This window comes from Solanum tuberosum, unplaced genomic scaffold (genome assembly GCF_000226075.1).
Source record: "Solanum tuberosum cultivar DM 1-3 516 R44 unplaced genomic scaffold, SolTub_3.0 scf00034, whole genome shotgun sequence".
Lineage (NCBI taxonomy): Eukaryota > Viridiplantae > Streptophyta > Magnoliopsida > Solanales > Solanaceae > Solanum > Solanum tuberosum.
Window position 1 is genome coordinate 705,687 of NW_006238962.1, and position 9,950 is coordinate 715,636.

A 9,950-nucleotide genomic window follows, 5' to 3' on the forward strand; every position below is an offset into this window, starting at 1 on the left:
AATCATCTTCTTTTAAATGTCATATAAAAACTTTTCGATTTGGTATGATTTCCCTTATTCTCCAAAACGTATTTTACTTTGTAAACTAACCTATGTTCTTGCCTTTTTGATGGAGAAGAACATATGAAGGGGAAGGAGGCGCAAGAAGAAGAAGAAAAGAGGTGGGGCATGGGGTTTGGGATTTGGAAGAAAGAAAAAAAGAAAGTAAAATTGAGATTTTTAAAAATAAAATAAAATTTCCACGTGTCACATACCAATTCGTTTATTTTTCCACATAAGAGGCGTCTGGATGTACGCACTTAAAATGCGGTTTTGAAAATATAAAAAGTGTCAAAATGACACAGCGAGACCCTACATGAGGTGTCTAAAATGAACATCGCCCACTTGAGGTGCCTAAGTGAAACTTCGTGCCAAGTTTAGGGGGCCACCGATGGATTAGCCCGACAGGGGAGTATATTTTTATGGCTAATTTTTGCCTAATATGGGGAGGGGGGGGGGTATTGATACGTGTTCCCCAAATAAAGTAATTTGAACTTAAAAGTGAGAGTAAATTAAAGTAAAATTACACACTAATCAATCATTTCTCCAAATTAAAGTAATTTAAACTAAAAAGTGGGTGCAAATTAAAGTAAAATTACATATTTATCAATAATGATGTAATGAAGCTTATTCAAAAGACTTTTGTCATACTAAATTTCTTGGTTTTTGTACAAGATTTTGATGTATTTGTATGGTTAAATTAAAAGTGATAGTAAAACATAGATTTTTTTTCATTTCATTTCACTAAAATCAACTCATCAAAAAAATACACAATGAAAAACAGATTAACAATAATTGACAATAATCCAAAACAAATTTATTGCCTTTGGATTTTATTAGGAGATGGTGTTGTGTCCATTTTTGTCACTATCTCTCTCGAAACATCTGAACTAGTATTGCACTGTTACACGAGAGGAAAGGTAAGTTTGAAAATTACGATGTGTAACATCATCTTCAACTAGTCCCCACTATATTTCTGTCACTATCACTAAAGGATTGCTTATACACTAAACAATCGCTTAGATACATTTATTAAAAGACTTACTTTCATTCATTATCATTAGTCCATCACGAAATTAAGAAAGAGAAATATGCCTAAGACGACATGTAAGTAAGTTGTCTAGGCTAAGAAAAGAGGGAGATGTTCTCAATTACAACCACAATAAAGCTATCGTCTATCTTCTAAATGGGCCTATCACTTCATTCGTATTTTCTTGGCTTAGGTAGCTGGAGAGAGGTTACCGACATACCATACATGCAAGAGGCTTCCGATTCTTATGGAAACTCTTTCTTCTCAATCAATCAAGTATTGCAAAAATTGTATCTTTCTTATATCCCGACGCAATTAGTCAAGAGGAAAGATAAGGAGTAGGTGAGTGAATAAGAGTCTTCACTGACCAGAGCAATTTCGATCACCTAACAGATCTTTTATATGGTAGGTAACATAGATAGAACATTTCATTATATTCAACTATGAAGAAAGGAACCTCAAAGTGAAAGGCACCATCTTGTGCAACACAATAGTTGACCCTCAATCATCTTCCATCTAGTAGATTTGATAAAAAGGATCATTCACTCCCTATTCTTTAAGTAGTAGCTTGCAACGATAACATTATCGAGGAAATCAAGATACGCTGATCGAAGTTAGTCCTAAGGTGAAAGATTATTCGATGAAAAAATGAATTGAGTCGGCTAATCACTTGATTATGAAACTACTAACCTGACTAATTATGATTCACATCACATAAGATCCATTTTAGGAAAAGCGCTTCTTATGAAAAAATTCTTTATTCTCTAGGCTCGAACTAGAAACCTCAGGACAGATAGATTTGATCCATTCAACCACATCCTATTATGTTGGTCTTTCTCTTTGGTAGTATGTTCTTCAATGAAACTGAAATCTACATATTGACAGTGTAATTTTTTCTATATTATCAATCAAGTAATATTGAGTGGTTTCAAGAGATTCTCCAACAAATTTGAACACAATTGGTATCCCCTGTCATTTAGGCTATGATCACTTCAGATTGCAGCCATCACAAAGAAATAAAAAGTAAAAGAAGAGTACAAAGATATTGCTGAACTAGATCAGTAGTTTATAAATTAGAAGCAATGTCATTTGGACCTCAAAAAAAAAAGAACAAATACTTTCCCGCCTTCCATTTTCCGGGCATCAGATGTACAGCAAAAACCTCATCGTTCACAGCATTAGGCGACCAAAATATCTGTCGATAAAAGGATACTTAACAAATGTGAACAAAATGGAACTACGAGAAACGGGAGGGGTCACAATCTACATTATCCGAGTCCAACTTGTAGCATCAGTTTCACATGGTAACTAAGTTAGTACAGTAACCTTGTATCCTTGGAATGTTACCTTCAACCACACACACTCCATGCTTGCTTCAGGTCGTAAAGTCAGTCCAAGGAAAACAGCAAATGTTACAGAGCACAGCCTAAATTCCTTTACAACACCTAGAAGATCCTCAGTTTCATATTCAATTTAGATAAAAGTGAAAACATAAATGATGTTAAGAAAGGTGGTGACGGGGAGTGAAACATTTTTTACTGTGAAGACATTAAGGGAAAGTTTGGTTAACACCCAGCACCATTAGCTACCACATACAGAAAAAGTTACAGAGACAAGATCATAATACTGAAATACGCACCATTAGCTTCCAAGTTAATCTAAAACCTAAATATAAGTGTGCTAAGTTGATAGAATAGAAAATTCTCAAAAAAAAATAAGTTGATCAAATAGAAACAACGTAAAAAAGAAAACATGCAACAAGCACGCTGCATGGTTTTCCTTTGTTTAGAATGAAGTTTAGCCTGCGCTAATTTCCACATAACTAGGTTAATAAACTCTTTATACTAATATTTGATATCAACAAATACCTAGGCAAAACATGCACTTACAGAAAACCATAGAAGTTGTAGATTAAATACGACTCCTATCACTTTATAGGTGCATAAGATGACTTGGCCAGTACATTATCTTCAAAAGAAAAAGTACACAGCTACCTTCTCCGTCGCAATCTTTTTCCAGCTTTGTAGGAACATAACCTTGTTCCTCCTAAAACCAAGATAAGAGCATCTAGATGTCAGGGACTCAAGCTGCACTAGATATGCAAATAAATGTTTTCCGTCAAAAGAATTTACCTTGAAAAAGCATTTTCTGAAACATGAGTGTTACTCGGGTAGTATTTTTTTTCTTGGATAAGTAAATAATTTTATAATTGACAGAGGAAGGTAAAGGTGACAAGATAGTTTTCATCGAACATTTCTCTCAAAAGATAATTACTTAACACTTAAGATTGAAAACATTGTTTGCCTATCCCATGAAACAAATGATTATAAAGGAATGAACTTTATCCTACAAAGAAGTCATTTTTCTTCTTTCGGTGAAAAATGTTTTCCTCAGAAAATTCTCTGGTAACTAAAAATTGAAAAATGATTGTCATATACAACCTCAGTCCTAATATAACACTGAAATGCAACAAACATTGAAAAATTAACCCTAACATCAAATGAAAGATTCAAAGACGGAAAACTCTTCCTTCTTAACGAATTGTCTGCATTATTCAATTTCTATGGCAAAAACAACAGCAATAAACTTCTCTAAAGTTGATATACCAGAGTGTAACAAATATTTAAACAACTTTTGATTGCCTTCGTCAAAAATCGAATCTTTTGAGCTACTATGTCTGCACTCTTCCTTCTTAACGAATTGTCTGCACTATTCAATTTCTATGGCAAAAACAACAGCACTAAACTTCTCTAAAGTTGATCTACTACATGTAACAAATATTTAAACAAGTTTTTGATTGCCTCCGTCAAAAATCAAATCTTTAAGCTACTATGTCTGCACTCTTCATTTTTTCTTAACTGATTGTCTGCACTATTCAAGTTGATCTACTACATGTAACAAATATTTAAACAAGTGTTTGATTGCATTCGTCAAAAATCGAATCTTTAAGCTACTATGTCCTCCTAAAGCAGAATGAAAACTAGAAAGCTTCTAGCATAATTAAAAATTATCTAAATCATACAAAATTAAACAGTTTTCATTAAAATTAAGCTTCTCTACTTCACTAACAGCATCGAAATTTCAAAATCTTAGATCCAACGAACAAATAGAGATATACAGCATTAAGATCTATACAGGAATTACAAGCTGCGCAATTAACAAAGTTAGATCCAGCTGAATTCAATCGAAATATCACAAAAACAAATCAAATAGATCAATATCAAATTCAAACCTCATGTAAAAACAAGCTGTAGATGTTAGATCGATCCATAACAAAGCTGATTTCGTCAAAACAAATTTCACCGCAGTCTCCTATTCAGTTGATGCAAGGCGGGACCCAAACTACGCCACAGACAACATGTAAAAAAATAGTTTTTACCGGTAAGCTGCCGTCGCCGTCAGCTACCGCCATTGTTGCCGGCGAGGTAGGTCCCGACCTGCACCAAGCGAATGAGAGGCCGCCGCAACAGAAATACAAACTTTCTGTATCTATTCTGTACATATATAGATCTGAGATTTTTAGAGAGAGAAAGGAAAAACCTACTCTCCCTATAAATAGCTAGAGAGAGAAAGTGAGAGACTTGTTAGATATTGTAAGGTGATTTTATAGAGAAAACAGACGAATAGAAAGCTGACACGTGGATACTGAATGAGGTTGGTGAAAATGATGACAGATCTGAATATAAGGTCTTGGAGTTGGGGTATAATTACGGGGGTATGCCACTAGTAGCGGTTAATAACGCAATTTCAACTTATCGAGGCATAATCTTAAATAAAAGAATGAAGTATTGAAAACACTTTTAAATTCGACATGAAGTAACTGTTTTATTTTTAGACTGTTGATAGTCTTAAAAACACTCATTTAGTTGACCAACACTTACGTACACCATATCTTGCAACATGAGTGAAATACATCTCTAATTTTCCGTCAAATTTAGGGGTGTTTTCAATGTTTCTCTCGATATTTTATCAAGAGTTTGAAACCATTAGTTATGTCATTTGGTAGATCGAGGTTGTAGCTAAGTTTAGTTAGTATAGGATTGTTTTTAAGGCTATTAATAGTTCAGAAACGAAACTAATAATTTGTGTCAAGTTCAAAAGTGTTTTCAATACTTCTCTCTAGAAAGAATAATGTAGAGGATGCAGATTAGGATCGAAGGGAAACAGTGTGTTGTCTTATTCTCTGTTCATATTAATAGTTATAATATTGCTCTTGCAGTTTCTTGTCCTTTAATTATGATTCCATTCGTTTTAAAAAAATGATATATTTTCTTTTTTAATCTATTTAAAAAAAATGAATGACCCGTTTTTGTTTTTTTTTTGCAACACTTAAATAATTTCACCCCAAGACATGACATATTTTAGGAGCGGCTCAAACACATTAATGACTTAAAGCTAAAATCAAGCTTTAAACTTAAAAAAAATTGTTAATTAATAATAACTTATTTCTTCTATTATCCTTTTTTCATTCAATTATATAACCAATCTACTTTATTTTTCCTGAGGCATAGTACTTCAAATATATTAAACTTCTTCTAATAACTTTTTTTATTATATACAAAAAGTTTACTTTTCTTACAAATAGTAAATATCTTTTTTTAAAATTAATAATCTATTAGCTGTTATTATTTTAAAAAATGAGGTCCCTCAAATTTTGATGTGTACCACCAAAGGCACATATCTTTTCTTTTTACATAGTTGAACCGACACTATCATGTTTACGGTCACATAATTAAATAATATTTTGATACATTTTATATAATTTTAATTTAGGATCATAAAATTTAAAATTTCTTTTTATTTTCTTAAATTTCGTATCAAGTCAAACTAAATCATTTTTTTAAAAGTTTATTTCGTTGTATTTTTAGTCTTTGTTACTAATTGTTAAGTACTATTGTTAGTGTTTGTTAAATTTTTGCACTTTTGCTATTTTATTTTATTTTTCAGGACCACTTTGAATTGCCTTTTTAAAACAAGAATCTATCAAAATAATACTCTCTATATTTAGAGGTACATTTTAAAATTTAACGTACTCACTATCCTCTCCAAATGTCAATTTATATTTTATGGGACTACAATAAGATTAATATATTGTTGTTATTGCTGCCACCTGTAATTACAGTAATTTTGGATGTAATTAAATTTTACATTAATTGCACGTGGGGGTGAAATAAAGTAATGTTCAATTATAGTTACTGATTGTTGCAGTAAAAAGTGTAACAGTCAATCAACATAACTGGTAAGTTAGATTTTCTTCTATTTATATACTATATGTCGTAGTTATTGTTAAATTAGGTTTTAGCCTAATTCACACCCCAAAAGCTAGCTCAAAGGGAGGAGATTGTCCAAGCCTTATAAGGAGTCCACCCATCTCATTAACCACCGATGTGGGACTTTTGTCACTCTTTAACACCCCACCTCACGCCCAGTGCTTAGCATCTGGTGCGTGGGCAATTTTGATTTTGGGGGTCCCAACATCGGGTGAGACGAGCCCTGCTCTGATACCATGTTAAATTAGGTCTTAGGCCTAACTCACACCTCAAAAGCTAGCTTAAAGGGAGGAGGATTGCCCGAGCCTTATAAGGAGTCCACCCATCTCATTAACCACCGATGTGGGACTTTTTGTCATTCTTTAACAGTTATAAAAAATAAATGTTCATTAATATTTATCATTTCATAAAAAAAGTGAATACATAAATGATTATTATTTTTTCTATTTATCTTTGAGAGTTATTTGCTTAGAAGTATGAATTTGACCAATATACAACAGCTACGTAATTTATTCATGTCCATTGGTCAAAGTAATTTAATCAAAATAAATTAATTCATATTCATTTATTGAAAACTTGATTTCAAGAGAACACTAAATAAGGTTACAATGGTAAACTTATCGAATTTCTTAAGGGACGTGAAATCTAAAATGATGACAACTAAATAGAAATAGAGGGAATATTGGTTACGAAAATCTTGTGTTGTGTATTATTTCAATATTTATTCATAAATTTATTTTTAAATGGTGTTAATTAAATGATATTAAAAACCGGTCTCATTAAATGTAATCTTAATATATGATAAATATTATTAATATTAATTATTTAAGTGATATTAATTAAATGATTTATAATATTTTCTCTAAAATAAAATTTTAATCTGAAGAGTTCTATTGTGGTGTCAATGATTAAAATATTTTTCTTCATCAATTGTTGATTTCTTACCCAAAGAAGTTACAAAATTTATATAAATATTACTGCTTTCAAAGTAATAAAGCTACGTAACTAAAATATATGAATTTAAAATTAAAGGACATAGCTAAAGCGGGTCCAATAATTTCGAAGAAATTCTACGCTAATTACACTTAAGTAGAACCAAAAAACCCATATTTTTCTTTAAAAAAATAATAATAAAAAATACGCTCGTTGAAGTAAGCACGTCAACAGAGTCTACTTCAGCCTCAAACTCTCTGTTATATTACAATAGAACTCCTTCCACCTCGATTTTAGTGATGTTAATGAATATGAAGTATTACTCGTTCTGTTTATTTTTACTTGTCTCCAACACACTCGTGACTAAACATATTAAAATAATATCAATATAAAATAAATCTCAATAGTAGCTAAATAATGAATTGAAAAAAAATAATCAGACTCTGATATCATGATAAAAATAATAATGAATAGGCATGCAGATTGACACCTTTCTAAGTCCTCCATCTCCAATAACACAAAAAGACACTCCACAAAAACTCAATGGATAATGACTTAAGGAGTATCTTTTATTTTGTAGACACAAAAAAGGGAAGGAAAATGCAAGAATGACCATACCATGAATTGACTTTTATTGTATTTTATAAATTTATTTTTAATTTTTTTAATAAGAATCTTTATTTTTATATATAAGAAATCTAAAAAGATTATTTTTTTTTATATTCAAAGTATACATAGAGTGAAAGGTAAAAAATAATACATAAAATATTTTTATTTTTTGAATTTTATATCTGAACAATCAAGTGTGTGAGTTTTCTACCTAAATTATCACTAATGTTTGTCTAAACATACTTAAACTATTATTTTGTTCACTTTCTCTAATGGAAACATCACTATTATTCAGGTAGGAAAAGTGAACAATTATTAATTCATGTGTGTTTTGATAAACATTTGGTAATAGTTCAAATAAAAAACTCACTCACATGATAGTTTAGATGTAAAACTTAGAAATTTGGATTACTTTAAATATATTTTCGCTCATTAACATAATAAGATTATTTCCTCTCCAAAACTATTTCCTTTCCTTTAAATTCATACAGCAGAAAGAAAATGTAATTAATTATCAATAGTTTATTTTGTAATTATTTTTTTTATTGGTTTGAAATAGTAAGTATATACAAAATTGTGATTACCAATTAAAAAAAAAAGGTGTAAAAATCGTTTAGTGCATCAAATAATCTAATGCTAGAAATCATATCACTTCCCTTAAAAGAAAGAAAATGACTTATATCAGTGTGATAGAGATTTTACTTATAAAATAAAGTTGCTTTAGCTATAAAGACACATTAACATTATTGATTTTGGTAAATTATAATTTTGTGTTTTAATTTATTTGTCATACTATTTTCAGTTTGTTTAAAAAATAATATAATTTTTCTTTAAACTTCACATAATATATTTAAATCCACAAAATGAAAAAGATATACATTTTGGTATTTTTAATTTAAGACCTTAAAATTCAAAAGCCTTAATTAAGTATATTTCTTAAACTTGATGTTCAAGGGCGGAGCTAGGTAGAGTCGAGGAAGTTCATCCAAACCTCCTTCAACAAAAAGTTACACTATTTACATTTGGTTAAAATTACTTTTTATGTGTATATAAATTATTATAGCTTACATTGAATTTCTTTTAATTTCTTCGTGTGTTTACTTTTTATATATTTTAAACTTTCTTGATAAAAATTATAACTTCATTATTGTTTATATCAAATTAAAACTGGACAAATAAATCGAAACAGATATAGTATCATTTATATTACTTCACATCAAGGAATAAACTTTTTTTCAAAATTAGAACAAATTAAAGTGACAGGTACTACTTTCTTTTTGATGATTTTCTTGAAATTCCCTGACCACATATATAGTCTAATCTTATCCTCTTGGTCCTAAAGTGGTCCAAGTTAAGTTGATTTTAATTTGGAATATATATCAGGTATATCACTATTGAAAATTAGTTGATTTGATGAGAAGTATTTTTCTTATAGTAATATAAGTTCATGGCATCTCTGACCAGGAGTGATTGAGATTCCTTCAACTTTTCTTAAAAGTTTTACAGATTCGAGCTCATGAAATGAAAAAAGTTATTAAGTGTCTTTTCTAGAAATGAGTTCTAAGATGCATAAAATTAAATTTAACCGCACTTTAATATAGCTATCAAACACCGAACACAAAAAGAAAAAAAGAAGAAGTTCATACCATGTGCAAAGGGCCCAAGACCAATATGAACAAATTTTAAGACCATAGAGATAACATCCATTAATTAGTCATTGTCATTGCACAACCTTTTAACTTTTTTTTGGGCCCAAAATTCTCAACAACAACTATACTATAGAGAATTTTGTAGTGTTCCAAAGAGAGAATATGGAATCAATAAGCACATATATACATGATCATTTACATATACTTTTATTATTTAAGTAATAGTCATAATTAGTTATACACAATATTTTTATCTCACTATATCACTTTGTTGGGCTAAAACAATTTTAATATGATTTAATATTGTTTGTTTTAGATTAAACTGGCACGAGTATCTCCAAAAAGCTTCAGGGTGTCTGATTTCTAATTTTTTCATATTTGGTTGGTTAAAACATTTTGAAAAACATTTTTTCTAGAACC